Source organism: Gasterosteus aculeatus, chromosome 14, assembly GCF_964276395.1.
Source record: "Gasterosteus aculeatus chromosome 14, fGasAcu3.hap1.1, whole genome shotgun sequence".
NCBI lineage: Eukaryota > Metazoa > Chordata > Actinopteri > Perciformes > Gasterosteidae > Gasterosteus > Gasterosteus aculeatus.
The window spans coordinates 13116149-13131537 of NC_135702.1; the positions used below are offsets into that span (position 1 = coordinate 13116149).

Genomic DNA, 15389 nt, shown 5'->3' on the forward strand with positions numbered 1-15389 from the left:
CTTGTGAAAATCTCCCTAAAACATTTCCGCGGTTTATTCCCGCTCCGCAAACTGACATTTCCAGTGATACAGAGAAGCACTTTAGCTCCATTTCTCTCCAATATGTTTTATTTTCCTAATTTGCATAGAAAAAGCATCTTGAATCCCCAATCGTGGCTTCTCCATCTCTACCCCCGAATAAAGAAGCACACAGTCTGCTGCAGGAGGTGCTGGCGCCTCTGCACATCCAGGGGAACAATGATGCTCACCTCAGAAGTCATGCAGCCCGTAATCGTTTTCAGTCGACGCGGGTCTATCTAGTTTAGCTTCCATTGAATGCACAATGCTAAACAATAGTGTACCTGTCCGGTGACATCTTTGTTGTTATTGTAGAAACTTTATTCCCCTCATATCCTTAACTGACTTTAAAAGGGCAAAAATTTGATCATTTTCCATGGCCTCCCCGTCATCTCCCTCATGCCATCCCGTGCTAAACTCGACATGATTTGACTCCATCCGTTTTGTTTTTCTGCCCCCCCCTTCTCCTGACAGATATGAGCACCTACGATCACATCCCACACTGCCTATCACCTCCACCATTTTACTGACTGGGTACTCGGAAGCTAAATTCACCGCTCAGCCTCACAAACCCACACTTCTCTTCAGTGTTTTTTTTTTCCACCACATTTCTTTGAGGGGGGGGGGGGGGGGGGGGGGGTAGGTGGTGCTCAAAGAACTGTGGGTGTTCTGGATTGTCACTCACTATGCGATGGAACCGCGCAGACTTTCAAGCACTCTGCAGCTGTTCCGACAGAACGCTGCACAATGGCTCCGTGTCCTTTCTTCCAGTGGAACTTATGTTGAATATTGTAGTGTTTCATTTTTATTAGGCAGCAGTGGCGCACACACTCGCAATTGTCTGTGTGGTGCAGAGGGAGAGAGAGACGTTTTCCAACTGCACCGTTCATTTTCATTGTGTCGGTCTCGACTTCTCGCTCCATTTATGCTGCCGTTTTGTTTTTTTCCTCTCGAAATGGACTGAAAAGCTGAGACATTCTGAGGAGAGGCCTGTGCAACATCTGTGCAGAAATGTGGCACTTACCCAAGTAATGAGCAGCTTAGTGAAACTAATGACGACATGCTAATACAGTTTTGATTATGTTATCACAATTACTAGAAGCCAAAATAAGAGGCTGCATTTGTTAGGATGTCAACACTTCTGACTGAAGCTCTCTCACAGTCTCCATCCCATCTTCATCCATCGACTTGGTTTTCAATTCAAAATGAGACAAAAGTTCATCATCAAGGGCAGCATCGTCTTTGGCTCTCCTGGAGAGAATAGCAGCACACGTTTTTATATAGTGATAATTAGTGAATAATTCCCATCACAGCTTCCCCCAAATTTCTGGCTTCGCCGAAGAACTCCCAACATCAAGATATCCAATATGAAGTGCTATTAATCAGAGCAAATACTTAGACTTGAGAGGGTGAAACTAGATACATTTTGCCATTTTTGCTTGCTTTCAGCGTATGTGTGGCCTAACCTGGGAAATTTATCTTCAGCTCTGCATTTTTCAACAATATAACTGTGGAAAGGACACAGAAAATGCTGCATTTCCAGCTGGCAGAAAGTAAAGGCAGATAAAAGCAACCAAGGAGTCATTTGGAACAATACCGGGGCTCAATGGTGTCCGATCTCACAGTTACCACATGTCTGCTGCAGTCGTGCTTTGACAGGAGCAACCGGGCAATTACTTTCAAAATAACCTTCAGATAATCCATCAGTTTCTTAGGGCACACGAAGACGGTAATTGGCCCAATGACCACATATCTGGAGAACCTAAGCTGAAGAAAATAATAAGTTACCTGTGGGCATCTTTTTTTCCCATTCCACTTCAAGCTTGTAGTGTAGATAATTAGAAAATGTTATTCACAAGTTTGCCACTGGCACAAAATCTTGTTATTTTCATGCAGACCATTTTGCAGTACGAGAGATGGTGGTTATTGATTCTCAGTTTTACAGGTTTATCGTTCTTAAAACTGGCAATTAGATCAACTAATTACATACAACACCTTTTTGTTTGAAGGTCAAAGTCTTTCTAATCTACAGAATAAAACCACAGCATAAAACGCTGCTACAAAGGCGTGGTTTTCAGAGGGCTTCCTACAGAGAAATGCAATGTAAGAATGCAAAGCCTGCGTTTTTTTGGACTAAGACAAAAAAAATGTACTCAATCACATGACTGTTCTGTGATGAACAGTGATTAACGGCATTATGCGCAAAAGTCTATAAGGAATTAAAAACTAGTGTATTGTACGCTTTTATATTAAAGTAATGTTATCAGAACAATATAACAGGCACTCTCGCAACAACAGCAAGTTAACATACAGTATATACCTCTGTTTTCTTTTTTATTTGAACAGGTACCAGAATAAATATTTGTCTTCTATCAGGGAACTGCATAATGCAGCATTTGTTCAGTATTAAGTGTCCCTGTTGAGTGAGGTAAAGTGGTCTAGCACAAAGAAAAAATACACAGCTGGAATTTACTACGCAGGGGACGTTTCAGTCTATAAAGCCTATGGATTTCCTTTGGAGAATCTTAGTTAAAGAAAGAAAAAAAAACACTTTCAGTGATGTAGGTTGAGCAGTTACACAATGACAAAATTAACTTTTAAGATCCACTTTTTTTATCCATTCATCCAAACTTTTCTTACGTTGGTTTATCGACAGTTCTCCCGCACGCCACATCCAAAGTAGTTTGCCCAAGTTTGGCTCCACTGATTGTTTGGGAAGCTAGTTGGTTGGCATCAATGCTGTGTTACGCATTTAAGTGTTTACCCTTCCATCATAGTGGAACAGTGGTTACAAATGCTTTGCTTTCATCGACCACGCCGTCTGGTAGAGATTTTAAACGAAAATGTTCATTTAACAGTGCCAAACCCATTTTTCTCGGTTAATGTGCACAGCAGTGTTAAGTTCAATATATTAAGTTAAAGATAATGCTCATGATATTTTCAACAATTCATTGTTCTGTATTTTGCACATACAGTGTCATATGTAGTTGATGTTAGTTTGTTTAACAGCCTAAACCTAGCTTGCATTCTACGGTAATTTGGATCTTCCCCACAGCCTTAAATGTTGGTCTAAACAGAGCGACATAACATTACTGATTCAGCTTCCAGAACGTGTTTGGACAGGAACAGGGGAAACTTTGTTTCACCTCCGGGGCCAAAGCTGATGTACTCTGGGAGCTGTAGAGTTTATTCATGGACAAACACTGAACATTTACTACTACTTGACAACTTCACCGTTAATCTCCTCTCTGCTCTGATTGCCAACAGCTGTCTGCTTCTCTCTCTCTCCCGCTCGCCCACACTACGCTAACTCATAGGCTTGGGTCATCCCCTAACAAATAAAAGGTTTGAAACACATAGACGAGAAAACAAACGCGAGGGAGAGAAACTAATATGCCGTATTTATTGAAGAAGTGAAGCAGAGGATTTATCACAGAGGCAAAGACGTCACTTGCGACACACAGTAGTGCCTGTCCATTTTACAAAGAACAACAGCCAATGGGGAAACTCCAACTTGACCGACCAATGGACAATGTTACTTTAGCGTTGATACTGTTAGACTGGCCCCTGCTTTGCTGCGGTCCAGTGAAAACAGACTTAACTAACCTTGAATAGGCTTCAGCTGTGGCTCCCTTTTGGATAGCAAAAGCCATCAATAAGGATTATTCTGTCAGTGTGGCATGATTCCTCATTGCGAGCCTGACTGAAAGCCCCCGTCAGGCACTTTTTGCTGTAGTTTAGTAATATTCACTTCACCCACACATGCCATCAAACCATCATAACACAGCATATCTTTCCCCTGTATACCTCTAGGTCATTCATTTCAGTTAATTTGTCCCTGTCGCTGTGCAGAGTGCTACAATGTTTTGAATAACCACATTTCATCAAATTCCCCTTTTCTTGTATTTCTCTTGAAATTCGGAGACAACTTCCCCAAGCAATGTGTCCTGCACATTGAGGTTATGCGGTAAAATATGGGCAGAGACACATCACTGAGAACAAAGTTTTGCAGTAAGCTGTGGGAGCTGAGCTTGCACATATAGTGTATTGTTTGTATCTGTACCCCCCCCGAGGGACACAACAGCCCACGTTTGCTTGTCATGGTCTTCTAGCCTAAAAGATAAAAAGGATGATTTGTCAGTCCCTTACAAAACAACATAAATGAACTTGTGGTTATGTGTAGGCCATAAAATGACTTCTTGGGTGGGAGAAACTTTTGTTCTTGGATAGATGTAACACACTACTGGTAAGACGTGAAACTACTTCTGCCTTTATTTCTTGGTCATCGTTAAAGGGGTAAATTGGTTACATTAATATAACAAATAACACTCAAAATGAAAGTTCTGAAAACAGCATCTTAATTGTTTATTCAATGGGACAGGGACACAGCTAATCTGCTTAATCATGGCACTGTGTGGTTTGATTAGATTTGATTGACAGTTGCACGGCAGTTGGATTTTCACTATGCCACCGGATTAGGCCAGAATCGCAGGATTCCATGTCACAAGAAAATCCATCTTTTCAGGTTTCAGATGAATAAATGCATTTATGTACAGCAAGCCAGTGCACCGACCAATCAGCATCCCACGAGGACCTGCTAACACTCTTAGGTGTGTGCGCGTGATGACAAGAGAGGCAACTTTTTGTTATTACAACATTGGCGGCTCCTGAGGGAGACTCTTTAATAATGTCAAGTGTGAAAAACAGCACTGAGGGCTTTTCTTGATAAAAAAAGATGTTTTCACCCTGACTTACTTTGGAAAGAGTTTGATTGACAGATGGTTTATCCAGACTTTGTCAGAAAGAAATGTCAGTTCATATTTAGCACCCCATAGCTCACAGTCAGAGGCTGATTTATTAATCAGGTCTACAGGGCTTTTAAACAAATGACCATTGCTTTCATTTTTCTGAGGTTAAGTTTCACTGTCACGTATGAAGCCCCAGAAGGAACATGGAGACAAAAATAGATTTAAAAAAAAGTTATTTTGGTTCAATTAGACATCTGGGTGTCGAGAGGTGAGCTCAGCGCTCACACTAGCAGGTTGAGAATCAGGTGAAGACAAGCATGTATGGCGCCTCCACGTTGCAAAACCTGGTAAAGTAGAACTAGGGAGTAAGGACTGATACGCAAGATGGAAATCCGAAGCAATGCAGAATATACGGTCAGACATTTTGAACAAAAGAGGAATCTTGGGATCCATAACAACGCTAAGCCCCCAAATGAAAAGCACGCTGAGCAAAGTCAGACGTAAAGTGCAGACCAAGAACGTTAGGTGGACGGACGACGAAGTGAAACTAGTCGCCAATCGTCTAAATCGCCAAAGAGGCGGCCCAGTTTATGAACCAAGGTATTTTGGCAAAGTGTCCTATATAATCCCTAGGATAAATCAAGTACAATAGGAAGATCAACCGCCATAAGGACGTTTGAAGGTGACAACAAGCAGAAAATCTAGCAGAACCCCTAAGTGAGGAGGGAGAAGATGTTTTTGCAGATGCAAGTGAAGACTAACCGATGCCGTAGGCAGTAAACTGGGGGACTGGATTGGGGGCGACCTGCAAGTGATGAATTCAGGCATGGGGAGACCAAAAGCAGACATCCAACCATCCAACCTAGTTCCACAGACTACGTAACCATCTGCCTCAGCATAACCAGAACGGACGGCAGCTCAAGGGAGTGGCACCACAGGGTCTACACCACATCAAAAATTCTGCCAGGAAGAAATGGTAGCCTTCTTGTGGAGCATCTTTGAGTGTGCCAAATGAGAAGATCGAAATCGAAACGGTAGCCCAAAAGAGACGTTTCTGGAAGTTAGCGTTGCTGGAGACCCGAGACGGTGCAGGGTTGAAGAAAATCTGCCCTTCAAGCCAGTCAAGTCAGCGACTAAATCAAGACCATCAAGATCTCGGGCAACCTATGGCACACTCAAGCCCGAGGGGCGCGAGGACGAACCTGCCAGGTCGAACCAAGCATCCTGACTGGTGCAGGCATGAGAAAGCCGGACATTGTGGCGATAGACATAGTTGTACTTAACACTGCAATCATAGTGGACTTGTGCGTCCCCGCCGTGGAGGAGGCCTTCCACGACAAAGTCCGGTACTATGACAATCAAGAAATACGGACATGGATTGCCAATGTAAGGGATGTGGAACCACGTGCTTTCCGGTTTTGGGGTATGGTCTTGACGTGGCGTGGGGCTCTACATTCGAGGACGGAACTGGGCCTGACGAAAGCAGATCGAAAGCTGATGGTGGTGAAGACAATCGAGGTGGCTGTACAAATTGCTGAAGTACTTGCCCGAACACGGGCGGTATGAGATGGAACTAAATTAACCCTCTGGGTGGGAAAGAACTACGCACATCTCATTGAATATGAAGGGCGAGATTATATCAAACGCCAATGCAGGACAATCGTCTTAAATCGTAAATCGCATTGGAGGTCAACCTCCCACTTAATAAAAAAGTATTAGAGTAAAGAGTATTTTGATATGTAATCTGTAATGTTTTTGGGGTACACAAATATCAATTTTGATATTGGACATATACTGATTAGGTTTTCAACAAAACAATCAATCAGTTATCTGTAGGATTCTTCCAATGTTGTCAAAATACGGGGTAAAACCCATTCCAGCATGGCACACCTTCCAGGGATGGGTGTCATTTCATTTTTTCCAATACCAGTACCAGTTTTAAAAAGCACAAAATTGTGTTGCGACATTTAAGAAAGTTTTTATTTTTATTCCCAAGGCATATTTTGTCTTAAATGTCTGAATTGTACAATATATTAACTGTTTAAAGTATACTGTACATATGAATAAATACAAAACAGTTAATTTCAAACTAAAGCGTGGGGTAATTGTTGTGGAGGTGTGCGCCGTTGGTGGGAGCATGCGCACCTGTGTGTACACTCAAAAATACATTATTCTCACATTTAGAAAATCATTAACGTAGGTAATTACAAGTTTGTTTTTCTTTTAAAGACTCTTTATTTAAAATTAACCAGTAGTCACTTCAGACAACGTGTATTTTGACACAAAACCTACACACATTTATCATCTCCAAGGCACAATTCTACAAGGTGGAACGTGTTGAACTAGCGACTCTTCCTGCTGTCCTCGTGCATTTGCTGTGCTTTCAACTCTCCATCATTTGACGGCTGTATTTGAAGTGCCAACAATCTCCCAACATTTAGCCAGGACGTTTTCCAAACCACTGTCTTTTAGGGACACAGTGGTGGTCCTCTGCAGACTGTGTTGTTGCACACCGCTGTATGTCACGCCTTTGTTTGTTTTACTTCCAATGCAAAAAGTTCTCTCCATCTTCAACTACCGTCTCGGTCTCTCTTATGTCATGACCCGGCTCAACGGAGATGACAAAAACGGGGAGACACAGTGCAAAGCTGACAAAGTATATTTATTTAAGTAAAGTAGCAAAACCAAAAGTAAAGCATGTCAGTGTGGGTGCTTGATCATGTAAGGTAGAGCGTTGTGAACACAAATGAAACGCAAAGAGACCCAAACAAAGACGCGGACGCTGGCCAGGGAAACCAGCGACACCGGCAGGCAGCAACCATGCGCTTTAATACCGCTGGAACCCCCAGCTGCTCTCAATCAGGTTGATGCTATCACCTCGGAGAAACACAATGACATCACAGACATGGACCAATAGGCAGGGCCGTCACACTAATCTAACTGACTGCAGCACGCAGCGGTTTTGTGGGATCAACGCACACCGGAAGTAAACAAAGTGCAACTCCCAGTAGAGCCGACATCCTCCTTGTGGCAGTGGCAAGTGAGTGGCAACTCTGTGGCAGGCAGCGGCAATCGCCAGTAAATCAGTCGCAAGTCCGCGGCCGGCATCAAAACAGCACGCTGGGTGGGAGGAGCCAAGTATTCTCCGAAACTACTTATTTCAGCTGCTGTAAATAAGTTTATTTTATTTTATTTGAGACACGTGAGGACCCGTCTTCTTATTGCAGAGGCTAATTTTAGGTTTGGACCGGCGGGTTCCGTGTGGGGGGTAGGAGGGCTCATGTGTCTCAAATAATATACAGGGCTCTCAAGTTTGATGCCATTCACTTGCCACTGCCACAAGGAGGATCTCGCTGTCACTCACAAAGTGGCGTTAAGCACATTAAAATATTTTGTCGCATCTCGGCCCCACCAATCCCATAGACTGACTCGGTAATAAAAATATTTATATATATATATATATATATATATACACATAAGAAAAATTCAAACACACCATAATTAGCCCCCTTAAATGATTAAATAGTCTTGAGGCTTTAATCATTTTCAGGGTAAAGTTTTGTATCTCTTTAAAGCGAAGGAATCAAGCCACTGCCATGTTTAAGAAAGATAAGCAGCACACATAAATAGCTGGATAAAGAAGAAGATATGAAAAGCAAAAAGAATATCCGTCCACGGTTTCACAAATGATCTTTTGCTGCAGTTTTGCTATCTTTGATAGATCTTTATCGGGCAACAACTTCCTGTTAGATCAAAACACTGCAGCAAGAGATAATTCTTACGGGAATGCATTGAACTTTTGCGCTGGCCTTTCTTAAGCACCATTATCTTTTTTTTAATTTTTGTGTTTGTTCAGTCACAGACCTTTTCTGTTGTCTAATCTGCCGCTCCGACAGACAGCATTTTTATCCAGGGGAAGACAGAATTAGCAGATCAATTTCACCTGAGGCTAATTGAGCCTCTCCCTGTCACCCCTAATCACTCCACCTATTCTGTTCCCTCTGCAGCTGAGCTCAAACACGCCCTGCCACATACGGTCATGCTGTTTCCATTAGAACAATATCTGGTTTGCCATCTGCGTTAAACTTTTTCAGTGCAGCATTAGGCTGCCTCTTTCCACAGTGGGCCGCTTTCAAAACCATCCAAAACCTTATGGTGTTTCTGCATAACCAAGTAGTCTTCTTGAACATAAAGCGTCCTCCACAAAAGGTCAAATGTATTGATTTCAATGAGACAAATGTTTTACTGTTCACTGTTTCTAAAGATTTGTAATACTTGATTGAGTGTGGCGGGTATGAACAGAAAAAACACACAGTATTAAATAACAGTTGACCTATCATGAAATAATTATTGTTTATTACATGTACTGGTCCTCGCATTGCTGATGTTAGGATTTGCTGCTTTATTCTTATATGTATGTAAATTCAATATCTTAAAGGACCCATCGTATGCCCATTTTACCACAAGTTGATACCGTTCCGTGTGGTCTTAATAAAATGTCTGTAACATACTTTGTTCAAAATATCACAAATATCATTTAAAACAGCAACCTTCTACTCTGTTTAAAACAGCCCTCCATAGAGTCACCTGTTATGGGTGCCTGTTCCTTTAAATGCTAATGAGTCCCTCTGGGCAGAGCTGTGCTGCCGACCACAGCTCATTTTGAGGGCTTGATGCTGCTAGCTAGCTATTCCGAATGTATCCGAGGTTTGCAAAAACAAAGTGCTTTGCCAAATATCGTATTTTAGCGACCCTGTCACTAAAAACTTTATTCACACACTCTGATGACTATGGGGCGCCGTTTGTAAAATGTGGCCCGTTCTAAAATCCTGCGCAGTTTTGCTACATTTAGCATTATCATAAGAACAAAAAAGCACGACAATATTCACATGTCACTTTTTGAAACATTTAGTGAGAAATTCATTAATTTTTTAACACAAGTTGTTAAATAATATAAATGTAAATCTATGTACCTGCCTTAGCAACAAAAAAAACCTTACTTTTACATCAACAATTGATGAAATGAAAGAATCGGTTTAGGCACCGGTAACAGAAAAAACCCAAACGATACCCATCCCTAGTGATTAGGGATCAGGGGAGGCGGGTGTTCCCGTGTTATGGGCTGGTCAAGTTAGGTAGAAGAGTCCCGGTTAATAAATGTAACATTTCAGGATAGCATTCTTCCACTGAAGAAAACTCTCACATCTCATATTCAGATAACTGTCCCTGTTTAAACTGCGTAGTAGGGCTGTCACTATATGACATTTTCACTAGTCTATTATTGGGCCCAAAAGTACTCATGATTGAACATTTTTGGGATTTGCCATAGAAATTAAATATTCACGTGCCTTGAATATACCACAGTTATTGTTAATACCTGATTGGTTATCAACTTAACCTACACCTCCAAACAATAACGCTTAAGATTTCACATTGGCGTTGGTATAGATTAGAATGATAGATGCGTTAGTCAATAGACATAGCGGCGAGTGAGAAGTTGATGCACGTTACAGGCAGCTCTCTTGTGGATAAATAAGAACACTTTTTACCTTATGTTCCCGATCCCATCGATCTGAAACGTTAATGCCTGGATTTAGAATCAATACAACTAATGATGGCATTAGATGTTTAAGTGGTAATAATTTAGGACTCTCTCGTTTTCCTATAGAAGGGGCCAGCAAAGAGCAATCTGTTTGTCTTCATTCCCATTTCACACTTTAGTTCGTTGGTCACAGACTCATCAATTACTGCAGAATAAGTGAGTTCATTAAATCAACCGCTCATTTATTTCATCTTCAAGGTGTTTCAAGGTGTATTCTGCCATTTCTACTGTGATACTCACCAGCCACGTCCTACTATTCCATAAATCCCATGCGCGTTGTAAAGCAGTATGTATTTCAGACTGGCATGTATGTGCATCTCCAATCGTAGCAAAATAATCTTTTATCATGAATCGTTTTGCTTTTACTGCAAGTTCATTAAAGCTGACTCCAATTTTCAGATTAATGAGCAAAAAGTAATATATTTTAAGTGTGTAAAAGCTACTCCATTTTAATATGTAAAGCCAGTGTGTTCAATAAATCTGCGCTGCATGGTGGGCTCTACAACCTGTAATATGTCACATACGTGCCCTGAAACTATTTTAATGTACCTTCTTAAAATAAGCACACTCAATAATGTAGTATGTCACGCAGAATACATGACATACTACATTAGGGAGGGAGTCAGGAAGAGAAGGTTTCATATCCGAGGCTTTGTTATTTAAAAATACAAATTTTATTTTATACAGCTTCTTTGTTCTTTTGTGAGCAGTCTCCACCTGTACATATTTTGGACAGTTTTAGGAAGAGTGGATTAGAGCAATTATAAACCATTTAGTATAATATAGTGCATAATGTCTTAAATTATGCATTCCATCAATTCATGAAAATGTTGAATATACAATTGTGCCAGTAACCTTGAAAAGCTTCCAAAAAGAAGCGGCTCTTTTAAATGTGTATAACCTGTACTACAGTAGTCAATTTAATAAGACTTTTTTTTTTCTTGCGCACTTTTCATTTCTTTCAAGTGCACGAGTGTGCGGCCTTAGCCCTGCTGGCCAGCCAGCTCGGGCACTCTGGGTAATAGCCTCAGCATCAGCTCAGAGCATGGTGCATTCAAATGAAATATCAACTTTGTCGCCCGGCCAAATAAGCAGAGAGCTGAATTTGAAATTGTCCTTAGGTGAGGTAATTGGGAAAAAATATGTATTTTTATGAAGTTATGATTTCACTTTTGCCGTTTTGTGCATTTGCAAGACCAGTTCAGTTGACATTTAGGGTCTAACTGCTCCCAGTTGAGTTGGTGAGTAGTGGAGCCCAGAGGGAAACTGGAGCATACAGCCTGTTCTTCGATGGATATTCTTTGGCTGCAACATCATCTTTTATGAGACGCTAATTGTGTTGAAGCATTGGTCGCTGCACGCAGTGAAAGTAAAAGCAATGTGCCCCAGTTTTTGTGAATCATTACCACCCATCTTCTCCTTCTCCAAGAACTTTGTTCCATTGGATCAAGGGCTATAAGCAAATGTCTCGCACAAAGTTCTAACTCAGGTCAGGTTAGGTACAAAGGTACTGTTGCAATGTGTGTAATTAGGCACCCGATTTTAACATTTGAGAAAAAAGCATTAAATAAAAATTAACCTTTTACTGTCTATCATGAATCTGTCTGTTTTAAGGTTGAGACACTTAATTCCTGCAGTACTTCTATATAACGAATACAGTGTTTTGTAGATGGCTATATCCCTTTTTGGTTACATGTAATATGAGGATTTCATGCAACAACAAAAATACAGTGCAGGCTCAATCCACTGAAGTTCTGTGACTGATATCAATGCAAAACATAGCATCTAAAAGCACTATAATAGCCCCAGCCTACCACACAAACCCCATCCACTGTCAATCATTTAAAAAGAAGTTAAAAAAACACTTGGGACTTGAAAGTTATTAGAAACAGATTCATCTTTGTGATAAGTACACATCCGTATTGCTGCACCTCAAGTTGCTCAAATTTCCAAGATTTAACTTCAACAAGATATGAAATCTCCAAAACCCTGTTGGCTGTGATTGGTCATGCTCTAATAAGAAGAGAAAACCAGGTAAAGAGATGTACGTTGCTTATTAGATTCAATCTTCTATGGCGGGAGCTGATAGCAATGCCTGACTGAACCATGGTTGCGGCATTATTTTTATATTTAGTGTACCTACTATGTGGTATTTTGTTGCAGTGACACAGTTGTTAGGTAATCTCTGTGGAGTTAGATGTAGACCGTTTCAGGCGGCTTTTGTCGGTGTTAGCTGTCGGTCAGACTCAGAGACAAAGGTTTGAAATGATTCATGTGTATTTGGGAGGCTCGCACAGCTTGCCCTGATACACTCTATCCTGATCTGCAGGGGTCCTCCTTTCTTGCTTCTAACTGACTGGGTAATCAATTGTGCTGAGGTGGAAGTCTCCCTTCTTCCTGCTCAGTATAATCTCCCCAGGGAATGTGCTGTACATATGTCTAGTTAGTTGTTATTAGTCTTCAAACTACGCAGGAGTCAATGCTGAACCAATGTGTGCTTATTGAACATTATGTCTTGCGCTCAATAAGCCAGTGTCTGAAGGTTGTGGCTTGCTATCACGCTGTGCAGCCTGTAGTTTTTTTTAAATATGTGTCAACCCCCTTCTCAGTTTGATCCTCTAGTTTTAGGGATATGACAAAATGAGGTTCTCCTAAGGCAGCGATTCCCAAAGTGTGGGCCGCAAATGATAGGTCATTTACAATAAATAAATAAAATGTTTTTTATTTTCAATTTTGAAAAGTTTGAAATTAATTTAAAAATATTTATGATTTAAATTACGTGTTATTCCGGCCTTCTTGCCTTGATTCTTGCCTTGCCCATTTGGATCAGTTTGCTGTGTATATTAGGTACATTAAACCTATTTGTAACACTTGTATATATTGTGCAAGGAGTTTGACGACATTTTCTTTCCTTTTGTCATCTGTTTTTGTTAGATAGGGAGTTAGGGAAGAACGTTGTATATTGATTTCATTTTTTGTTTGCTTAGCTTAGTTAGTTTCCTTTTAAAAGTAAGAGGTGTTTTGTTTTTTATTTCGGCCTTGTTGGCTCCTGAAGCTGTTCTCCTAGCCCCAAATAAATACAAAATAAACAAACGCAAAGTTCGATAGTGGTCTCGCTCGCTCGTGCAAATTTCTGTATTTTACTTAAAACGATTGACAAGATACAAAACGCACATCTTTTTCTCAGTTTAATTATTATTTGAACAATTCTAGCGGCACATTAGTTATGTGAAACATTAATTGATGAAGCACAAACAAATTAAACGAACAGATTAATAAAACAATAAGGCTCTCGCTCGAAACGGCTGCTCTTGTCCGCCTGTCATTTTTCAAAAGGCGCCGCCAAACAAAACAATGTCAAATGGGGCGCCCTCTTGTAGTATTAAAGTAAATATATATGAGCTCCAGATAAAATGTTATACAAAACATACATTGTCGGTTAATACATTTTTAAAAGGGTTAAATTCTTAAGGTCATTTAATCATCCCTAGTTTATGTTTTGATCAGAGTTGTGATTAAAGGTTTGGGTGGGCCGCAAAAGATTTTCAGATTTCAAATTGGGCCGCGGCATTCTTGAGTTTGGGAACCGCTGCCCAAAGGGTTTCGCAACGGACACATGACCTTGGATGCTTTACTTCACAGAGTAATGGAGGTGATGGGTATGGCAGTCCATCTGTTTGGGGAACTCAGGGGATTTATTTATTTTTTTTTTTTTTCAAACTGTGTACATCTACATAAATGTTTAATGTCCTTCTGGAAATTAGAGTTACACTGTAAAAATGTAACTGTTGAAAATATTGGGCGCTGTGGTTGCCAGAACTCCACCATAAAGCATCAACGTATTCGACATTATGGGATTTTTTTTTTTTTATTGTAAATTTGACAGTTCAGAACCGTTATTTGTTTACGGTAATTTGCTTTAGAAACAATATACGGTTCAATACCGGCAGCTGTTGTTGCCAGAACTTCACCGTCAAAACCACAAGATCCTATATACATAAGACATTACGCTATGTTTTTTGGCGGTTGTAAATTTTACAGTTCAAAACTGTTATGTTTACTATTAACGGTATGGTGTTTTAGCCACTTTAAATTTCACAGTTGAGAGGTTTTTCATTTACTCCAAATGAAAATGTGTATTGTAAAAAGCTGTATAAATTACATCGAAATCTGATATCATTTCAAACAGCTGTTATACTGTCTAATTACAGTCCTTGTCAGAGATAAACACAGCACTGTAATATTTACACTTTTTTATTACAAAGTTTAAAGTAAATTGCAGGCAGCTGTGGTTGCCAGAATTTCATTGCAAAAAATAATGGATTTTAACTTCTTTTAGTCAATCACAAAGGAAATAAAGGATAATCCATGAGTAAACATGATTAGTCCTTTGTCCAGAGTTGATCAAGAGTAATGAATCACTGAGTAAAAAATATAGATAAAAACACATTTTAACAATTTAACAGTTTAACAGAATACAAATATCCGCTTGCCCACTTTTAAGGACTGGTAAGTGGAAGAATTGAAAATCCTGCCAGGATTTTAAACCTGGGCCTGAATGCATCAAGGCTGTTCCCCTCCTCACGTGGAGGAGCTCATTGAGCCTCATAATGGCGTTTCAACGGGTTCTAATTATGGTTTAGTGCTGTAGTGGGAAGTATGAACAGAAACGAGTCCGTCCATTGAGGATTAAATGCTCTACTTTCGCTGTCCACTTTTCTCTTTATGGAGAGCGCCATTTGTTTCTCATTTTTCTCACCCGTCGCTTTCTCCGTGCACTCGTCTTTCTCTCAAATTTCGCTATGTTGCTTTCCTTTCTACCATTTTTTTATTTGTAAGTTGCCATTACCTCTCTCGTTTGTCCACAGTATTCAGACGATATCATCGCCCTGCTTGGAATTCAAAGACTCGATTGGCCAAGTGGTATTACGTGGGATGGTCTTACGCGAGGGTCTCGAACTCATATCAGGTGCGGGCCAGAT

At 40.5% G+C, this 15389-nt stretch overlaps 1 protein-coding gene across 2 annotated transcripts in view; it reads left to right on the forward strand.

Annotated features, from left to right (window-relative positions):
* The window catches only part of LOC120832003 (leucine-rich repeat transmembrane neuronal protein 4), a 36411-nt gene that overhangs the window by 800 nt on the left and 20222 nt on the right, over positions 1-15389 (forward strand). The gene's annotated exons all lie outside the window — the stretch shown is intronic.